Source organism: Mandrillus leucophaeus, unplaced genomic scaffold, assembly GCF_000951045.1.
Source record: "Mandrillus leucophaeus isolate KB7577 unplaced genomic scaffold, Mleu.le_1.0 Scaffold198, whole genome shotgun sequence".
Taxonomy (NCBI): Eukaryota; Metazoa; Chordata; class Mammalia; order Primates; family Cercopithecidae; genus Mandrillus; species Mandrillus leucophaeus.
The window spans coordinates 367,883-390,221 of NW_012102009.1; positions in this window are offsets into that span (position 1 = coordinate 367,883).

Sequence of the window (22,339 nt, forward strand, 5' to 3'; positions counted from 1 at the left end):
GGGGGGAGGTGGAGGTGGGAGACATCTGTGTCGTGCGGGGGTCACGGAGGTCAAGTATATGTTAACAATGGGCAAGCCCGGCACTCTAGGGCGCGCGGGCTGGCGGGCGGCCTCCCTCCTGGCCTCGCCCTCTCCCATGCAGGCTGGACGTGGGGTTGGCTCCCTAATGATGCCTTCCCGGGCCGCCAGCTCTCAGGCGGCCAGAGTGCCCTGCAGTAACCCAAGACGACCACTTTCCCCGGCCATCTGGAGCGCTCCCGGCTGCCCTGCCTGTGTCTCATCACTGGCTGGAGAGACAGCTCTGCTAGAAATCAAGCCACTCTCAGATCTCCTCTCTAATCCCCTTCTGTTAGCTGATTTCCAGACTGACTATTTGCTTTCGCATTAGATAATAGCCTTAGAGAAAACAATTATCATTTTCTTTTATTCCCTTTGTTTTTCTCCTTCTCCCATAGTATACCATTAAGAGGGACCGCTTTCTATCTCAGGTTTTTGTTAGATGTGCCCCCCTCCCCCAGACATTAATATCAATACTTGGGGGCAGGGTGGAGGGTAGTCCCGGAGGAAAAGATAGGGTGAAAGAATTCCAGATATTTCCAGAGTAAATAAATAATCTCGGTGAAGAGGACTGACAATTTGTAGAGCCAAAAAAGGGCTTGAATAATAATGAAAATACTAATATGTAGGTCAAATATGATCAGATAATGGCTTGCAATGATAAGTAAAATGAAATCTTTTAAAACTACTATGGAACAGTACCCTGACTGCAAATGTTGTTGTATTTAGTGGAACTATTTGAAATCCTACTCTGAACCACGTTTTCTCCAACTAGCCTAAATCAATATAAGATGTCCTGAATATGTTTTAAAATCTCATTTTTACAAAGGAAAAAAAGCGTCAGATAGAGTCTGTGTCAGCCTGATGCAGTTAAGAACTGATGAGACATTTGTGGGTTTTATTTTCTGAAGTGGTGTTTCAAATATTTAATAGTGAGTAAAATCCCTTCCCCCATCCTTTTAAACCCAGCTGGAGCTTCCAATTCTGAAGTCTTTTCAGATTCTACTAATTTTTAGCAGTTCGTTTCCAGAAAACACTCATTGTACATTCTCCCATCTCCTTGGGATATTTGTCTAATGAATTATAATAGATTAATGAATTGCAACGTTAAGTCTTGGTATTTGATATTATGATGCTCTTAATTTGAATGTCATTTTATCAAGGTGTACATTCTAGAATTTATGCATTACGGTTCTTTATATTTTACTATACTCGCAAATCTTAACAGCATGAATAATCTTAAACTGTGAAATTTTATGTATACCATACTAATATAACTCCTTTGTGTAGAAAATTATGTCAAAGCTTACTATTGTTCTTAAAAGAATAAAATCATGTTGACATTTTATTATTCTATTACCTGTATTATTAATCTCTTCTGTCCCCCAAATTGAGGCCAAATAATTTGGATTCTGGAGGCATATATTCATATTTATTTAAAATTTTAAAAAATGATACCTGAATCAGGAATGATTCTTGTGAAATCATAATTTAAAATATAGAAAAAGTAAATCAGCAATAGTTTTATGACATAAAAAAGCAGTGAGAGATAAAATAGAAATGTTATGCTACATTTTTCTTCTGTCTGTAAATTGTACCAATGTAGGTATAAATTATGGTAGAAACTTTGAACTGCTAAATCAATGGAAAGTAACTTGCAGGAAATCAAATCAAAATTGTACACAATCGAGATACACTCATGACACCAAGGCATATTTTGTAAGACACCACAAACCTTATAGGATCTTCCTTTTTGCTAGTCACACTTCTGGAAAAATAATTATCATTCTTTAGTTATACTTCTTCTTAAAAATTCTCGATTCGGTTTGATATCAGATAGAATATATCACGACTTGAGTTGTTTTCCAAATTCTGATAAAAGCAGTGGAAGAACCTGTATCCTTGAGTTGATGTATAGACAATTATTCAATATATTCCTTAATCCCACCTGCTACCTCCTTGAAAGGCCTGTGTTCTACAAAATGTAGAACATATTTTCCTATGGGGTTTATCCTTGTATTATCTCCTAACTCCTTTATTTGAAGCAGATAATAACTATAGGGGCCAAATCAAGTATAAGATGATTCTTGAATTGCAGAATCTAGGAAAATAAAACATATTAAATGAAAAAGTAGGAACTGGTTGATACTGTGTGGTGGGAGAGTATGACTTACCTGAAAACAGTACAGGGCCATAAAATATGTGGCTACCTTAGACTTGGGGTGGTGGATACACATGACAATGTTCAAAACAAAATAAACTACTAATTGATTTTTTAAAAAATCCAAGGAGACAGGATAAATAATACATCTTCATATCTGTACACTCACAGGAAAGATAAGGTTGCTGTACCCTCAAGGCTAGTTTACTAAAACAAACAAACAAACAAACAAACAAACAAAATGTCAGCACCTACCTACCACAATGAAACCACTAAATTAAAAGATGAAATACACAATAATGTCTTAAAATATTTTTTAGAACCCTTGCTAACAACTGTAGTTTTTCACACTTTAGAAGATATTTTTCTCACATCATCAGATTTTTATTATTGTAAAAATACTGAGGTCTTTCAATTTACAGAGTGGTTGGCTTTTTTTTTTTTTTTTTTCAGTAATGCTGCCTAAGGATGCTTTTTGTTTTCCTTTAAACCAATCCTTTAAAAAAGCAGAGCTTTCAATACAAATTTCAGATGAGTGCTTATTACCTTCTTTAGAGATGTGTGATTCACCTTTCACAAAAAGGAATTCCTATACAAAATGTTAACAAGTACTTAATTAGCATGTTTAAAATTCCTCCTTATAGATCTTAAAGTTTAAATGACTCCCAAGCTGTGATTTTCTATTCCTTGAAAAAGTCCTCCTGTTTGCCTAGGTTGAGGAAAATCGTTAATTACCACGTTACTTACTTCTAACAAAATTATTTATTATTGTATTTGTACAAAAAAAGAATATGATAAACATAAAGAATGGCAAGCCATAATTAAGTTTTCATAAATTTAGACTTACCCACTATTTGCAATTTCTCTCCCTTTTGCTGTATAATTTTATATAATTTACTTTTTGAGCTTTACATGAACAAGTTTTATTCCAAATCTTTGCAGTTTTTTTTTTTTTTTTTAACTTGTTTAATGTTTCATTTTAGAATGTGGACCAAAAAAAGAAGACATTTCAGAGATGTTTTCATTTTATTGTATAGTAGTTGAGCCACATACACTTAGTACACGTTCAATGTGCAGTATAAATACATTAGTTGTTAGTAGACTTTTAACGTAAGCGAATAAACATACTTCATTAAGTAGAAAAATTATGAATTAAAAATAGCTTCCATCATCCACCCAAATAAACTGATCAGTTTGGTATGATTTAGCTGCAAACCTACATACACTGGGTTGATTTTTATTTGAGATTCTTATGTGTTCAGATTGTCATGCTTTTCTGTACTACTTAAAAACCACTTTGCATCCCAAAAGCCAAAGTTGTAAAATTTCAATTACTTATTTAATTTGAAAAAAAAAGGCTTTGAAAAGTTTTGCAAAAAATACGTATTAGTGTTTCTTTAAAAAATGAGTTCTAATTTTTAAATATTTAAATATTTGTGTTTGTTAGATTTTCACACATTAAACTCTGCAAGAACTCATTTATTGCATAAAATGAAACACACATGCATACTTGTAATACATATATGTATTTTTATATGCACAACTATCTGTAATCTAGTAATTATCTCATGTGACCTTTTATAGCTAATTCATGAAAAATAACGATGCCAAATAAAATACCTTATTCATATGTTTCTCATTTAAATTGAATATTTCCCACCCCCATTTTTGAAAGATGATTTTTTAAAATACCATAAACCAGAATAAAATCATGCAATATCCCCCCCCCCCATGGAAATCCAATATTCCACATTTTTTATGGAATGTGCTTAGTGAAGATCTTTTTATTTTTTTTCTGTAATTTGTACTGGTTATTCTGTCTATATAATTCTCAATTAGGTGTATATTATTGGGCTGTAACTGCACAAAGACAATGGTTGTTACTCACTGAACGGTGCTTAGCACATGCTAGGTGCTCAATAAATAGTTGTTGAGTAATGAATGAATAAGAGGTTTAAAAAGTTCCCACTTAGATGTCTTATCTAAATAAAACAGATGCTACCAACTTGACTTCTTTTTGACTGAAGTATTAAGAAACCTAAGATTTTAACATTACCAAGATTTTAAATGAAAAATATGTGGATATCAATTTGTTGTTTTATATGTGCCTATAGATACTTTCATGTTGTTTTATATGTGCATATCAGTACTTCCTGTAATAATGGTGAATTTGATATGAAAATATATATTCTTATGTGTTTTTGTTTTAACTTTGTATAAAATTCTTTTAGATTTTACAATAAACCACAAATTGTTCTGAAAATTAATTTTACTTTCTACAATAAACTAGAATTTTTTTTAAAAACACTATGAAAAAAACTTCAAGCCAGCAGGATCTTAGAGATAAGTAATTTTTTCCTTCTAATCTCCTATAGTAGTTGAAACATGTATTCTTCAGCATACATATCAATATGCAGTAAAAAATTCACAAGCTGTTTAATTTGTCTGGGACATGCCCTCATTCTTTCATTTAATTATTATATCGGTGATAGTATATATAATCCAGATTGTTTAAATGGTTTTAAATGGTGTTTATACTTAGTAAAGAATCATTTTCATTTGGAAATTTATGTCTTTGTTATGCAAGATCAGTGTATCTATGTCCATATTAAATGTACTCTTTAAAAGATGCATATGTATTTTAATCATCTCATTTTCCTAATCCTTTAAAAATATCAATTTACTCCATGGTGCACTCCAGTCTGATGAATCCCATATCACCTCATAAGACTGTTTTCATGCGGGAATTACCACATCACTGTAGTGCATCCACCTCTGGGGAGAAAACAGAAGCCAACTGGCTCACAGCACAGCAGTGGGAAGGGAAGAAATTTTTGGCCAACAAATCTGTAACAAATATAGACTGCTGTTAATCATGTTCAGTTCTTTGCTCAGTTCTTACTTTTTTCTTACTTATTTTTTCTCAATAGGGCTAGCCACCAACTGAGCTATCTGTTTGTCCCACTGGAAGACAACATAGTTAGAAAGGGCATAGCCATTGCCCAGGTCCAGTTCAGTTCACCTTCCTAAGATTTCCCCCCAGACTTCATCTGTGCCTTTGAGAAAATCATTTGATCAATGTAACCTCTAGATGAGGCACCAGTAAGACCACAGGATTGGTGGTGTCAACCACCCAGTTTACCCTACATACCTTGCAATGTGGTCCAATGTCTCTGAAGGAAAAAACGTTCTACAAGATAGGCAAGATAGGAAATTTTGGTTTGTCATATTTTATGGAAAAAAACAAAACAAAACAAAACAAACAAACAAACCAAAAAAAAAAAGAAAAAAAATGCTTCTAGATTGACGTTTGCCCGAAATCTCAAAATTTTTATTTTTATTTTTTTATATATGTATAGCAGTCTTACTACATCTCAAGGAAACTAGGAAGTCTTTCTAATACAGAAGAAACAAATATATTACTTAAGAGCTGTGCAGCTAAACTTTAATATGCATACTAACTACTTGGGGATTGTATTAAAATACAAAATCTGAGTCAGTGGGTCTGAGCTGGGGCCGGAGATTCTACATATCTAATAAGTTTCCAGATAATGCCTGGAATTCCAGATAATGCTCCTGATAGTGGGGACCAATGATGCTGGTCCCCACTATCAGGTACAAGGTTTTAAACAAATTACAAGAAGCATTGAGAACATCATACCTTATCATCCTCCTTCTATATGGAGAGCTCCACTTTCACAGTTTGCACAAAGACCCACAGCATTCATGCACTCACTAAGTATACAGAACACCATAGAGGACACTGCACCCATGACAGGAGAAAAGCAGGCTCACACATGAATAAGGTCCCTAACGTCCCCACCTGCTGTTCAGACACCTGCAATCAACAATGGAGGTCCATTATCAGACTAATAAAATAGGCAGTCACAAAGCTGTTTATCCAAGCAAGACTGAAAGCTCTTCAAAAGTTGAACTCTGAATGATTACTGCAGAAGAGTTGTGACTCTCATTTAAGAGGTCATTGATAGCTGTCCCTTGCCTGGGACTATATTCACCTAGTATTTAGGTTCAGGGGCCATCTGCAATGTGTAACTAAGCAAAAGTACTATGTACCAATGAATTCAAGGTGTGCAATTTATTACTACTTCCTGGTGCATAGCCACAGGCCACTCCAACACCCCATTCCCTTGTAGTGGTGAACAGGGGTCTTTAGTCTGAGATTGTGCACCATCTACTATGCAAGGCAGGGCTCAGCCTCTGGTTAATTCAGCTCACCTATTTGTGAAATTAGTTTGCTTCATCCTATTGACATGTTATGACAATTATGCATAGTGCACTGGTTTAACTGAAAGACCTAGTGCTTTTAAAGTTTAATGACAACTGAAGACTGAGAAGAAAAGAGAAATTTATATATTTTTCATAAAGGCAATCACGTATACATTTTCACTTTTAAGCATTCTGTTTGGGTCTTATAGGAGACTTGAATACTGAGAGGAAGACTAGGCCAGGTTTATTTCTTGTAATTGATTTTGAATCTTTTGAGCAGGAGAAGCACCCATTCAAGTCCCTTGCAACTGAAAAAAAATTAAGTGCATGTAATTTGACAATAATTCTAACACACTCTCTCTCCCTATCAATAATTGGATATATTTTTGTGCTACAAGCTTCCATTGTTTTCACCTCATTGGGTACCATAATAGCAAACAATTTATGTTCAGTCTACCAAAAATGCTAATTCTTTAGCTTTAAAAAAAAGTGTTGTAACCAGGAACTCTTAATAACAATTCTTTACTGCAATCTGATTGAATCCATACTTTTCTCACCTCTTGCTACTGTTTCTAATATTGAAGGAGGATTTATATTTTTTCTGAACAATAGTTTTTAATTAAGAAGATTTATTAAAGACAGTTTTCCTTCCTATGATTACATTTCCAGTTCCATAGACACCTGCATTTCAAAATGCACCACATATTTTCATAAATATTCCACAATTCCCTTAGAGCTTTTGGCATTTTAATTTCCTCCAACCTCTTCTTAACATCTTCACTTTCACTTGTGGGTTCCATCTATTTGTACACATTCAGAATTAGACATTTCTTCACACAGGTATAAAATAGAATTGCATTAGAAAGCAAATTCAAAGCATTCCTGTTCTTTCTGAATCAAGACTTTTAAAAGGAACAAAGAGAAATTAAGCTCAGTAACAAATGTCTGACAAAAGATCTAGATATCTTACAGAAGTACTTAGAGTGGCAGGGTAAACAACCAGGCTGAGTTTGCTTTGAAGTTTAAGTCATTGTTATTTTAATAGAGTGGAAAATTCATTTAGATAGTGGAATCTGATAGTTACCCAATTAAAGCCCTTTTTGTCTATGTTAATGTAGTTTCAAATTTTTTGGTTTTGAAACCCACTTTTGCCGGAGAATTATCTAAAGATAGAAGCAGCTCAAGCAGTTGTCTTTAGATGTACCTCATGAGTGACAGTAAATTGTCAATTAGACATTTTAAGCCTTTTGTATAAAATTGTAAGCCAATGTATTAAGCTTGATCAAGGTGCAAAGAGATGCACTCAGGTTATCTCACTTAGTTCACGGAGTTGGCTGTAAGGCTATAGGGGAAATGCAGAAGGCAGGAAACCACCAGCATACACCCAGGCCTCACTGGAGAGACCACAATAGCAGTGACCCTATTATCCCTTCTTGTCCTTCTTCAGCAGCCTACCTTAATGCCCCACTGGCTTTGGGCCTGAATGTACCAGACTTATTGCCACCAGTGCTCTCCATGTCTCTGCACCTACTCCTTCCACTGTCGACTCACTTCTTGGTCCTCTCTATTTTACAAAATCTGCTCACTCATTGCTTCGACTGTTCTGTGATCTCTAATAACTCATGGCTTATGTTTATTGTCGTGTCTGTGTCTTTCTTTTTTATTTTTATTTATCCATTTATTTATTTTTTAGAGATAAAGTATGTTGCTCAGGCTGGTCTTGAACTCCTGAGCTCAACTGATCCTCCCGCCTCAACCTCTTGAGCAGCTGGGATTATAGGCACCTGCCACCACACCTGGCTTCATGTCTGTGTTTTTCAACTTCTGTTTTTCTACTAACAGGCATACATTATTATAAAATGCAAATAGAGAGTAAGACAGAGAGATTGAATCAGTCAACCACCATCTATACTTTGGAACCAGACCATCTCATTGCCTGAAGGCTGCGGTTGGGAACTCATCTCTGATGAGCTGTCAACTGTGGTCAGAGTAGCCAGGTCCTGCAAACAACCTTCCTCGAAGGAAGCCCCTCATGAAATACAATGGTTTTCTCTTCAACACAAAATAACACTAATGGGCTTTTGAAAAAACCAGGATTGTTTTAAACTGTAGATATTTGCTGGAAAGTTTTCCAGTTTTTTGCTTGTTGATTTGTTTCTTCTCATCATTCATAATGACATGAAGGTTTTTCAGTTTTTATCCTGGTGTTCAGTACCTCTGTAAGGAAATTACAGTATGGAGAAAGATCATGGCTTGCATGGGCAACATCACAAGACCTCGTCTCTACAAAAAATTAAAAGATCAGCTGGGCGTGGTGTCACAAGCCTGTAGCCCCAGCTACCAGGGAGGCTAAGACTGGAGGATCACTTGAGCACAGGAGTTCTAGGTTACAGTGAGCTACGATTACACCACTACAATCCAGCCTGGACAACAGAGCAAGACCTTGTCAAAGGAAAGGAAAGGAGAGGAGAGGAGAGGAGAGGAAAGGAAAAAGAAAAGAGAGAAGAGAAGAGAAGAGGGGAGAGGAGGGGAGGGGAAGGGAAGGAAGAGGAGGGGAGGGAAGAGGAGGGGAGGGGAGGGAAGAGAAGGGATCTTAAGCTTTGTGGTCTATGAGACCTGGAATTGAATTCCTTTTCTGCCACTTGTCAGCTGGGTGGCCTTAAGCCACTTAACTTTCTTTTAAGTTCCCATTTTTCTCACCTGGAAGTGCTTACTTCACAGGAAGTCTAGCATTCATTAGCATTTGTTTTATATGTCTTCAAAGTAGATGTGAGCTGGTATTCAGTCTTGGTGTGAAGGATAGTGGGCTTTTAAAATAATTTGCTGCTGCATCTTAGGAAAGGGAAATCTAAATACTTTCCACTTTGGCTTTCTTGCCCAGTAGATAGGATGGGAAATGTGCTCATCACCTCCCTTCCTATGCTTAATTTTTTTGCTCTGTTTCAGCTTGTACTGTATCAGGAATCTGGTTCTTTTCTTCCTATGAACCACAGATATGATATTGTTATTATTATTATTGACTCTAAAATGGAAAATGTAAAAAACATAGTGGTGAGAGTTGGGGAATGAAGCACAGGTAGCAGATGATACATAGTTTATATGACCCATTTTTATTACAATTTTCACTTTCTCAGCCATTTACTCCAAAATTTAATGGCACATATAACACACACATCACTGTGCCAACAGTTGGGAAATAAGACAACTAATGGCTGTTACAGGAGTTAAAATTGAGAGTTATATAATAGGTTTATGGCCACTTTGAATTGTTTTTTTCATAGAGAAACATACATGAACATATCCACATTCAGAAACACATAAGCAAAAATATATGTACTTCAATGTATTTTTACACATGTATATACCTAAAATGCCTAAACATATGCATACACCTATAAATACATAGAACATAAATTTTCTTTCATGTATCCATTTTCTTTAAGTGAAATTATGCCTGTCTCTCTAGTCCCTATCTCACCAATCACTGAAAATCCAACTGAGAGGGTCGTCTTGCTCCTTACTTCTTGGATTCTGCAGAAGTCTCTGAGTCTCACTCAGAAAACATTTGAAGACACCAGTTCATCTTTCATTCACACTGGTTATTACCTAAGTATCTCTTGCTTAAGTTATATTGGCCTCATGAAATCAACAACCTGACTCCAATACCTCAGTGAGGGGAAACAAATGTTTGCCAAGGTGGTAAAAGCCCTCCCTCACCATAGTTCATACCATGTGCTGGACTCTGTTCTATGCATCACTTTCCAAGCATTACCTCATGCATTCCTAAAACAATAGTGAGAGCGATACTATTATGTCCTGGGAAAACGAAGCCCAGGCTGGGAGTAACCTCCCTAAGGGTTTACAGCTCATAAATGGCAGATGCAGGATTTGAACCATGGTGGTCTGTGTTAAGATAAGTCTGGCCCAGTCTCTAAGGACTTGCTACGGCTTCCCCTACTTCTCCAGAAGTCACGGCTCAAGTTTCTGGGGCCCGGGGTTTTTAAAGAACAATATGAAAATCTTGTTTCTCTTTTCCTAAACTTCTCAGGTCAAGTCCAAGGGTAGAGAAAAACTAAAGCGCTCAGTTTCACTGATATCTAATTCTAAGAGCAAGCCCTTCTGGAATCAAATGGCAAATACCATGGCAGTCCACTGAAATTTGAGTTCTCTCTATGGGGTCACAAATCTCAAAACCTGGAACCTCAGAAGCTGCCTCCAGTTCTTAAAAGAGAGCTGGCAGAATGCTAGTAAAACAACTAACTGTTGGCTGCTAATTTGGACGGAGAAAAACTCAACATTGCTCCAATGAGAGAAGAAGTATCTCCTTTTACTCAGGGCCTTCCTAAGGAAGGGGAACCTTGAATTAAGAGGGTTTTGTTTATTGATACATAATATTTGCACATATTTATGGCATACATGTGATATTTTGATACATGCATAGAATGTGTACTGATCAAATCAGGGTGTTTAGGATCTCTGTCACCTTGGCAGTTATCATTTCTTTGTGTTAGGAACATTTCAAATCTTCTCTTCTAGCTATTTTTGAAACATGCAATATATTGTTGTTAACTGTAGTCACCCGTCACCCTACTATGCTAGCAAACACTAGAACTTATTTCTTCTAACTCTTATCTTCATACCTGCTAACCAACCTTTCTTCACCTGTCTCTCCCTCCCAGTCCCTGGTAACTATCATTCTACTTTCTACCTCCATAAGATTTCAAATATGAGTGAGGACACGCGATATCTGCCTTTCTGTTCCTGGCTTATTTCACTTAACATAATGACCTCTAGTCCAAACATGTTGCTGCGAATGACAGGATTTCATTCTTATTTATGACTGAATAGTATTCCATTGTGTATATACATCACATTTTATTTATTCATTCCTTGATGGACACTTAAGTTGATTCTATATTTTAGCTATATTGAATAGTGTTGTAGTTAACATGGAGGTGCAGGTGTCTTTTTAATATAATCAGATAAATTCTGAGAAGTGGGATTGCTGGATCATAGGTAATTCTATTTTTAGCTTTTTGAGAAATTCCCAGAAGTGGGATTGCTGGATCATAGGTAATTCTATTTTTAGCTTTTTGAGAAACCTTCATACTATTTTCCATAATGGCTGTACTAATTTACAATCTTACCACCAGTGTATAAGAGTTCCCTTTTCTCTGCATCCTTGCCAGCATTTGTTATTTTTTGTCTCTCTTTTTTTTTTTTAGATGAGATCTTGCTCTCACCCAGGCTGGAGGGCAGTGGCACAATTGATTTCAGCTCACTGCAACCTCTGCCTCCTGGGTTCAGGAGATTCTCCTGCCTCAGCCTCCCTAGTACCTGGGATTACAGGTGTGTGCCACCACACCCAGCTACTTTTTGTATTTTTAATAGAGACAGGGTTTCACTGTGTTGGCCAGGCTGGTCTCCAACTTGTGACCTCAACTGATCCACCTGCCCTGGCCTCCCGAAGTGCTAGGATTACAGGCGTGAGGCTCTGAGCCTGGCCTATTTTTTGTCTTTTTGACAATAGTATTTTAATTGGGGTGAGATTATGTTTCATTATGGTTTTAATTTGCATTTTTCTGATGATTACTGATGAGCGTTTTTTTACATACCTGTTGCCTATTTGTCTTCTTTTGAGAAATGTCTGTTTAGATCTTTTGCCCACTTACTAAAAGTGATTATTTATTTCTTTTGCTATTGAGTTGTTCAAGTCTCCTATATTCTGAATATTCATCTCTTGTAGACTGAATACTCTGAAAATATTTTCTCCTATTTAACAAGTTGTCTCTTCACTTTTGATTGTTTGCTGTGCAGAAGCTTTTCAGTTTAATATAGTCACATTTGTCTGTTTTTTGACTCTATTGCCTGTGCTTTTGAGGTCTTAGCCATGAAGTCTGTGCCTAGACCAACGTCCTGTAGCATCTACTCTGTGTTTTCTTCTAGTAGAAGTATACTTTTGGGTCTTAGGTTTAAGTGTTGACCCCATTTTGACTTGATTTCTATTTATGGTAAGAGATGGGCATCTGGCTCATTCTTCTGAACATGAATATTTAGTTTTGCCAGCACCATTTACTGAAGAGGGTATCCTTTCTCCAGTATATATTCTTGGTGATTTTGTCAAAGATCACTTGACTATAAATATATGAATTTATCTCAGGGTTCTATATTCTGTTCCATTTGTCTATGTATCTGTTTTTATACCAGTCACATGTTGTTTTGGTTATGGTAGCTTTGTAGGATATTTTAAAATCAGGTAGTGTGATGCCTCCAGCTTTATTCTTTTTTTCTCAGATTGTTTTGACTATTTAGGCTCTTTTGTGATTCTATACAAATTTCAGGCTTTTGTTTTTCTATTTCTGTGAAGAATGTCATTGGTATTTCAAGAGATTGCATTAAATCTGTAGATTGCTTTGAGTAGTATGATCATTTTAACAATATCATTTTGATAATAACACTTTTAAAAAAGGAGTTGGCAGAATGCTGGTAAAATGTTAACTAGTGGCTGCTAACCTGGGCAGAGAAAAACTCACGGTTGTTCCAATGAGGAAAGTAGCATCTCCCTCCTTTTACTCAGGACCTTCTTATGGAAGAAGATTCCTGAGTTGCGAGTTTTCAAAATTACTCCTACTCTCAGACAAAAATAAAAAAGAAGGAAAGGTGCAACTGTTTCTGAGGTTTTAGGAAAAACTGGCAGGGTATAATGCAAACATGAGTACTGTCTCTAGAGATCTGTAGTCACCCAGTCACTACACTTCCCCAAAGTGAAGGTGTTTCATTCCACTAAGGTGAAGATGTTTCAACTTAGCCTTCCTTTCAGTAAAAGGAACGTACCCTTCAACACACAGACTTTCCCTCTAAAGGAAGTCTTTCTGATTTTCTTAATCACCTCTCTTTGTTCTCTCTAACTGCCTAAGACAAGTGGGAGGGTCAGGATCCCATTATTGCGTGGGACAGGCTCATTCATTCACAACCGTAAGACTTAGGCCCATGGAGATGTTCTAACTACTAACTGTATAAATTAGGTATCAGATATGGGTGATTAACATAGAGGATGTACATCCTACATATGTGTATGCTTTAAATACAATTGGATTTTCTGTTTTGTCCTTTTTAGTCACTACAATGTTATTGTCCCTAAAGTAACAAGTATTTTCATTTTATGCGCTATTACTGTTCTAGTTAAAGTGCCCTTTCTAGCATGGTAGCGCTCACCTGTAGTCCCAGCTACTTGGGAGGCTAGCCACGAGAATCACTTGAACCCAGAAGGCGGAGTTTGCACTGAGCCAAGATTGCGCCACTGCAATCCAGCCTGGGTGACAGAGCGCAACTCCATCTCAAAATAAATAAGTAAATTAATTAATTAAATTAAAAAATAAAGTGCCCTTAGGGGAAAAAAAGCTAAGAGACTCAAACATATTCAGGATGTTACCTAGCATTTAGACTCTTGAAAATGTACATATTAGCACTTGGAAATATATTTTTTTAAAAAATGATTAGCTGCCTAATTACAGATTTCACACATAATCTGTCATTGGCTAAATATGTGCTGACTGTCATTAAGCTGTTCGGTGAAAGATGAGTAGAGGGCTGGCCTGCTGCTCCTCTCAGAAGTACAAAGAGTTGTCTTTTAAAGGAAAACAAAAATTAAGAATACTATCTCTAGTATTCAGAACACTAGTCACTTTTCAGAGTAGCTAAAGTAACCCACAATTTAACTCCCTTTTGAGCCACTAACAAGTTATGACGGCAATTGATTTACTTTAAAAATACAGATTTACTGGCCTGTTTTCAGATTTATTAAATCAAAATCTGCATGAATTGAATCTTGAAACTTTGCATTTTTAACACCCTTCCCAGTGAGTCTTATGCCACAAGCATACCATTTCTCTATTTGGAAACCACTGAAACTTAATCAATGGTCTTCAAGATTTGACTGTCATTGGCCAACACTGTGACCTCAGTCAAGTCACTTCATCTCTTAGGCTCTTATTTTTTGCATCTGCAAAGTTTGCACTAAATAATCTCTAAAATGTTCTCCAAATCTGTGTCCTATAATGAGTCTATATAGGGCAATTCAAAAGCAAATGGCTTTGAATAAGATTGAGAATGTGATAATAATAGCTTACGTTTGAGTAGCACTTCAGAATTTTAAGATGCTTCCACTTTATATACCTCATCTGAGCCTGATAGTATTGAAAGGAGAAAAGGCAAGCATTACTATGATTTTCTTACAGATGAAAAAAAGCCTCTTAGGTTTAGTGTAAAAAAGAAAAGAAAGAAAGAAAGGGATGTTTTCAAGGTTAAATAGTAAGTGAGGTGCTAGGCTAGAATCCTGGTCTCTAAATAATTTCACTTTTCCATATTCACATGCATTTTTATCTGACAATAATCAAAGTAACACTATAAAATCAGTGTCACCGAAATTTTACTTTTGTCTTGTATGTTTCTAGAGGAAGGTAAAAACACAATCTAGAAAGTGGTGACTGCATTTTCAAAATTAAAGTATTTAAATTCAAATTATGAACTTTTCTTAACCACTATTCTCCAATCACCTATTCCTTTGCAGCAAAGACAATATCATGCACTACTAAAACAATTTCACATTTTTTCTGGTAACACAGCTAAGCTATTTTCGCCAGCATCCTTGTGGTTAGGATAGGGCTCTGGGACTGGCTTCTGGCTAATGAAATGTGAGGATAAGTGACATCCAGCACTTTCAAAGCTGATCTGTAAAAGTCTCCTGGCTCCCTCATCCATTCTGTTTCCTGCTTCTGTAGTGACGTTGGAGACCACAAGTTGAAGACCGCAGAGCTATTAGAAGGAGACAATCTGCCACCTTTCATGAATGTAAGGAGCAGCAACCAACATTTCCACTCCCAACTCTGTCAATTCCGTTGGACTATATCATCAGCGAACAATAAACTTCTATGGTGTTAAACTACTGAGATTTTGAAGTGGTTTGTTACAGCAGTTAAGCTGCCTTGATTAATAACGTCCTTAAATTATGTTCATTGTTTTTCCAATTTTTCTCGCTATTAGTTGGTAATTTATATACTCCATTTATAGTGTTACAAATGATTTCTCTGGAAATTACACATTCATCCTTGACTTATTGATATTTTTGCTTTCTTCACAAACAAAGCAAGTACTTTAGAAAACTTTTTAAGTTCTTTTATACTCTATTGTTTTTGAAAATTTTAATAATATTCTCTCTCTCATCATACAGTCCTTGACTTACAATGGCTCAACTTAACAACAAATCAACTTACAAGTTTTCGACTTTATCATGGGTTTATCAGGGTATTAAATGCATTTTCAACTTGCAATATTTTCTACCTGTGTATATATATACAGATGCCCCGATGGGGTTATGTCCCGAAGAACCCATCATAGGTAGAAAATGGAAGATTATTGCATGTATACATACATATATATGTAAATATATGTATACATATAAACACACATATCTATGTATTTACATATCATATATACATACACATATACATATACATGCACATGTATATACGGTCATGCATCACTAAAAGACAGAGATACCTGCTGAGAAACACGCTGTTAGGTTATTTTTGTCATTATGTAAGTATCACAGAAGGTACTTACACTAACTTGGTGTAGCCTGCTGCATACCTAGGCTATGTGCTACAGTCTATTGCTCCTGGGCTAAAAACCTATATGGCAGGTTACTGCACTAAATATTGTAGGTAAATGTAACACAATGCTATATATTTGGATATCTAAATATATCTAAACAGAGAAAACATACAGTAAAAATATGGTATTATAATATTATGGGACCATTGTTGTATACGCAGTTGATTATTGACCAAAATATTGTTATGTGGCACATGAGTTAACACAAAATCCCACAAGACATTACTATTGTTTTATATAATCAATATTCACTTAGATTGATCCACGTATTTATTATTTTCATTGATTTTTCATTCATTTTGCAACTGTCACTTTTCTCTAGGATAATTTTCCTTCTCCCTAAAGAATATTCTTTAGAATTTTTTAAAAATAGGCCGGGCGCGGTGGCTCAAGCCTGTAATCCCAGCACTTTGGGAGGCCGAGACGGACGGATCACGAGGTCAGGAGATCGAGACCATCCTGGCTAACACAGTGAAACCCCGTCTCTACTAAAAAATACAAAAAACTCGCCGGGCGCGGTGGCGGGCGCCTGTAGTCCCAACTACTCGGGAGGCTGAGGCAGGAGAATGGCGTGAACCCGGGAGGCGGAGCTTGCAGTAAGCTGAGATCCGGCCACTGCACTCCAGCCTGGGCGGCAGAGCAAGACTCCGTCTCAAAAAAAAAAAAAAAAAAAAAAAAAAATTTAAAAAAATATAGATCTGCTTCCCTAGTGTCCATGAGGATGTTAGAAAAAAATATATATTTTATGTAGATCTGCTGGTGGCAAAATATATCTGGTATTTGTTTTGTTTTGGTGAGAAAATTTATTTGACCTCTGTTCTTGAAGAATATAGAATTCTAGATTGAAACTTATTTTCTTTAAGCCCATTGAATATATTTCTCATCTTTCTGTTTCTGTTGAGAATCAATTCTCAATCTAACTGTTTTCCTTTGATTTTAATCTGTTCTTTCTCTGTGACTGCTTTACAAATTGTTCTCTATTAGGCCTCAGAAATAACACTGCACATCTACAATCATCTGATCTTTGACAAGCCTGACAGAAATAAGCAATGGGGAAAGGATTCCCTATTTAGTAAATGGTGTTGGGAAAACCAGCTACCCATATGCAGAAAACTGAAACTAGACCCCTTCCTACACCTTATACAAAAATTAACTCAGGATGGATTAAAGATTTAAAAGTAAGACCTAAAACCATAAAAACCCTAGAAGAAAACCTAGGCAATACCGTTCAGGACATAGGCATGGGCAAAAACTTCATGACTAAAACACCAAAAGCAATGGCAACAAAAGCCAAAATTGACAAATGGGATCTAATTAAACTAAAGAACCTCTGCACAGCGAAATAAATTAGAGTGAACAGGCAACTTAAAGAATGGGACAAAAGTTTTGCAATCTATACATCTGTCAAAGGGCTAATATCTAGAATCTACAAGGAACTTAAACAAATTTACAAGAAAAAAATCCCATTCAAAAGTGGGTGAAGGATATGAACAGAAACCACGATGAGATACCATCTCACACCAGTTAGAATGGCATCATTAAAAAGTCAGGAAACAATAGATGCAGGAAAGGATGTAGACAAATAGGAATGCTTTTACACTGTTGGTGGGAGTGTAAATTAGTTCAACCATTGTGGAAGACAGTGTGGCAACTCCTCAAGGATCTAGAACTAGAAATATCATTTGACTCAGCGATCTCATTACTGGGTACATACCCAAAGGATTATAAATCATTCTGCTACAAAACACATGCTCACGTATGTTTATTGCAGCACTGTTCACAATAGCAAAGACTTGGAACCAACCCAAATGCCCATCAATGATAGACTGGATAAAGAAAATGTGGCACATATCCACCATGGAATACTATGTAGCCATAAAAAAGAATGAGTTCATGTCCTTTGCAGGGACATGGATGAAGCTAGAAGCCATCATTCTCAGCAAACTAACACAGGAACAGAAAACCAAACACCACATGTTCTCATTTGTAAGTGGGAGTTGAACAATGAGAACATATGGGCACAGGAAGGGAACCTCACACACTGGGGCCTCTCGGGGGTGGGGGGCTAGGGGAGTGATAGCATTAGGAGAAATACCAAATGTAGAGGATGGGTTGATAGGTGCAGCAAACCACCATGGCATGTGTATACTTATGTAACAAACCTGCACGTTCTGCACATGTATCCCAGAACTTAAAGTATAATTTAAAAAAAAAAAAGTTGTTCTCTGTTTTTAGCTTCTTCCTTTCTTTGCTTTTATTTTTTCTCTTGTTCTTTTTTTTCTCGTTTTGTTTTTTCCCTCTCACATTTCTTCTTTCCTTAATTTTACGTGTGCTTAACTGTGGATTTCTTCTTGTTTATTCTACTTGAGATTTGTTGGCCTTCTTGAGTCTATGGCTTAATTTCTCTCATTGGTTTTGGAAAATCCTCAACCATTATTTTACAATTATTGCTTTTAAAATTTTCTTTCCATTTTTGGGGGGACTCCAACTAAACATGTGTTAAGCCTCTTTATTTTCTTTTGGGACTCCAACTAAGATGTGTTAGACCTTTGATGGCATTATTTTTCTGCATTCCCTCATCGATATTTTCCCACTGTTAGACTTCTCGTACTTCATTCTGAATAATTTCTTCTTACATTTTATTTTACCAAATTTCCCTTCAGTTGTTTCTTTTTTTTTTTTTTTTTTTTTTGAGATTTTTTTTTTTGAGACGGTGTCTCGCTCTGTCGCCCAGGCTGGAGTGCAGTGGCCGGATCTCAGCTTCCCAAAGTGCTGGGATTATAGGATTACACGCATGGGCCACGGCACCCAGCTTTTTTTTTTTTTTGAGACCGAGTCTTGCTCTGTCACCCCATTTGGAGTGAAGTGGCGCAATCTCGGCTCACTGCAACCTCTGCCTCCTGGGTTCAAGCAATTCTCCTGTCTCAGCCTCCTAAGGAGCTGGGATTATAGGTGTGTGCCAGCACGCTTGGCTAATGTTTGTATTTTTAGTAGAGATGGGGATTTCCCCATGTAGGCCAGGCAGGTCTCGAACTTTTGTCCTCAGGTGATCTGTCTGCCTGGGCCTCCCAAAGTGCTGGGATTACAGGCATGAGCCACAATGCCTGGCCCAATTGTTTCTTATCTGCTATAAAGCATATTTATTGACTCATTTTTGGTTTGATTCTTTTTTTCTTCTTCTTTTTTTTTTTTTTAGACGGAGTCTTGCTCTGTTACCCAAGCTGGAGTGCAGTGGTGAGATCTTGGCTCACTGCCACCTCCGCCTCCCAGATTCAAGTGATTCTCCTGCCTCAGCCTCCTATGTAGCTGGGACTACAGGCACGTGCCACCACGCCTGGGGCTGATTTTGTTTTGTATTTTCAGTAGAGACAGGGTTTCACCATGTTGGCCAGGCTGTTCTCAAACGCCTGACCTCAGGTAATCTGCCTGCTTCGGCCTCCCAAATTGCTGGGATTACAGATGTGAGCTACTGTACTTGGCTTGATTATTTAAAAAATTGTTATAACACTACGGTTTCTAGCTAGATGCCAAAATTCTCATTTGAACTTTATTTCATAACAAGCATAGTCTGTGGCCTTAGGTTTATAATAAGCACAGCCTTATGGTCTGTGTCTGATAATTCAAAATTATTACCATAGATCTCTTTCTGTTGCTTATTTTTTCTGTTGATTCTTGCTCTCAGTGTTTGCTTTTTTTATGTGACAAGTTATCACTATATGCTGGATGTTATATTTGAAAAATTATAAGTAGAAGCAGGTTTGGACCAAGATGTTATCCTTCTCCAGAAGAAATTTTTATGTATTCCTGACAGGTATCTAGAGACATTTTCCATCTAGGATCACTGTAATCCAGTTTAAGAATTTAGGATTTTCTCATTTTTTGAAACCTGCCCATAGGCTGTCATAGAACTAGTTTATTTCTGACTCACCCTTATGCTAAAGATGTACTCTTTCAGCATTTCATTGTAAATTGAGTGGGGTTTATCAGGATTCCCACCCTTGGTAGGTCCTGGATTTGAGCTACTTCCATGAAACTAACTAAACCTCAGCTTGGACTTTCAGATGACTTTTATTTTTAAAAAATAAACTGTATTGTGTATATTTGAGGTTTATAGCATGATGGTATGGAACACACATAGATAGTAAAATGGTTACCACAGTGGAGCAGATTAATATACCTATTATCTAATACTGTTACATTTTGTGACAAGAGCAGTTAAAATCTACATATTTGACAAAAATCCCTAATACAATACAGTTTTATTAACTATAGCCCTCATGTTCTACATTAGATCTCTAGACTTGTTCATCCTGCATGTCTGCTACTTTGTCTTTTCTTTTTGTCTTTTGAGATGAATTCTTACTCTGTCGCCCAAGCTGGAGTACAGTGATGAGATCTTGGTTCACTGTAGCCTTAGCCTTCCAGGTTCAAATGATTCTTCTGTCTCAGCCTCCCTAGTAGCTGGAATTATAGGTACGTGTTACCATGCATCGCTAATTTTCGTATTTTTTGTAGAGATGGAGTTTCACCATGTTAATCAGACTGGTCTCAAACTCCTGGCCTCAGGTGATCTACCCACCTCGTACTTTGTTTTTTCTTAATCAATAAATCCCCATAGGGGAAAAAAAAACAACCTCTTAGGTTTACCTCTTTGGATTTTCATTTTCTCCAAAATTTTAGTCTGACATTTCTTCTCTTTTTTTGTGAAAGAGTTGATATAATATTATTAATATAATTGATATTATTGATATAATAAGTAGCATGGCCTGGAATGAATGCAGCTCTACCTGACTCCAACCTATGCTGTTAACTATACTTTCATGCCTTCTCCCAAAATTTGTTTCTCATGTACATTTTTCTGTATATATTTCCAAAACCAATTTCAGGCACTTTTCGTCACCTATATCATAATGTGGATTAAAATACAATCAAATGAAAACAACCATTTAAAGTTAATTTGCAATAAACAGTATAAGCCAGGGATAGAATGCTATAATGACATGGTAAGTTTTGGCATTAGAGAGACATATGTTTGACCCTTAGCTTGATCTAACTGCTTTTGACCTTGAGCAAGTTGCTTTGTCCTCTCTGAACTGCAGTTTTATCTTTTATAAGGACAGGTGAGATCCAACTTGCCAGACTCATACAATGTACCAATGTTGCCAAAGTATACTTCACTTACTTTAGGTCATAAAGGATGCCTTTTGCTTTTGTGCTCCATCATCTCAGAAAGTATTTCAGAGCAAGAGCTCACAATGTTTCTATCACTATGAAAATATTCTAAATTCAGGTTTTCGGGAAACATCACATTATCTTTCACAAGATTTATGGATCTAATTTATTGATCTTCTTTTGCAGTTTACACTAGCTTCAGTGATTAAGAATGTAAGTGAATAAATTACTTAAAAAGAGGCAACAATGTGTTCTATAGAAATAGAAATATCTGTATTCAAAGGGGATTAAATGACTTTTTAAAAATTTAACTGGTTTATGTTTATTTTTCTACTTTTTAATTATTTTATTTTATTTTTTTTTAAGTATTTACTTCTGGCCTTACTGAATCATATATTTAATTATTTTCTTTAAAAAATTTTTGTAGAGATCGTGGAGGGCGGGGGGGTCTCGCTATGTTTCCCAGGCTGGTCTGGAAATCCTGGCCTCAAGTGGCCCTCATGTTGAGATTACAGGCATAAGCCTTTGTGCCCATGAGTTATATACTTATTTTTAAAACTAGTCTTTGATTAACCTCCTTGAGTGAATTTTATAGTAACTTAAAAATGCTCAAAACTAACAGAGAATCTGATTCATGTTATAAGATAGATCTTGTGATAAAAAAAAAAGAATAGAAGAACCACAGTTTCTTTCTGAAGTTTTCTGAAGCAAAAACAATGTGAGCATTTATTTTTGCAGAGAGGCTAACAATGTATGTAAGAGAGGAGTTCAGTTTCAGGAGGAAGAATCACTTTCTACTTTCTCATCTTTAGGAACAATTCCTCAACAACAAAATAACTGACAAAAATTTGGCAGACCATTGTTCCTGACTGAAGAACAAATAAGAACTGGAGCTCAATTTGAGGGAAATAGCATCATAGATCACTGAATGAAAACCATTCTTAGAGGCTGGGTGTGGTGGTTCATGCTTATAATCCCAGCACCTTGGGAGGCTGAGGTGGGAGAATCACTTGAGCTCAGGAGTCAAGACCAACCTGGACAACATAGTGA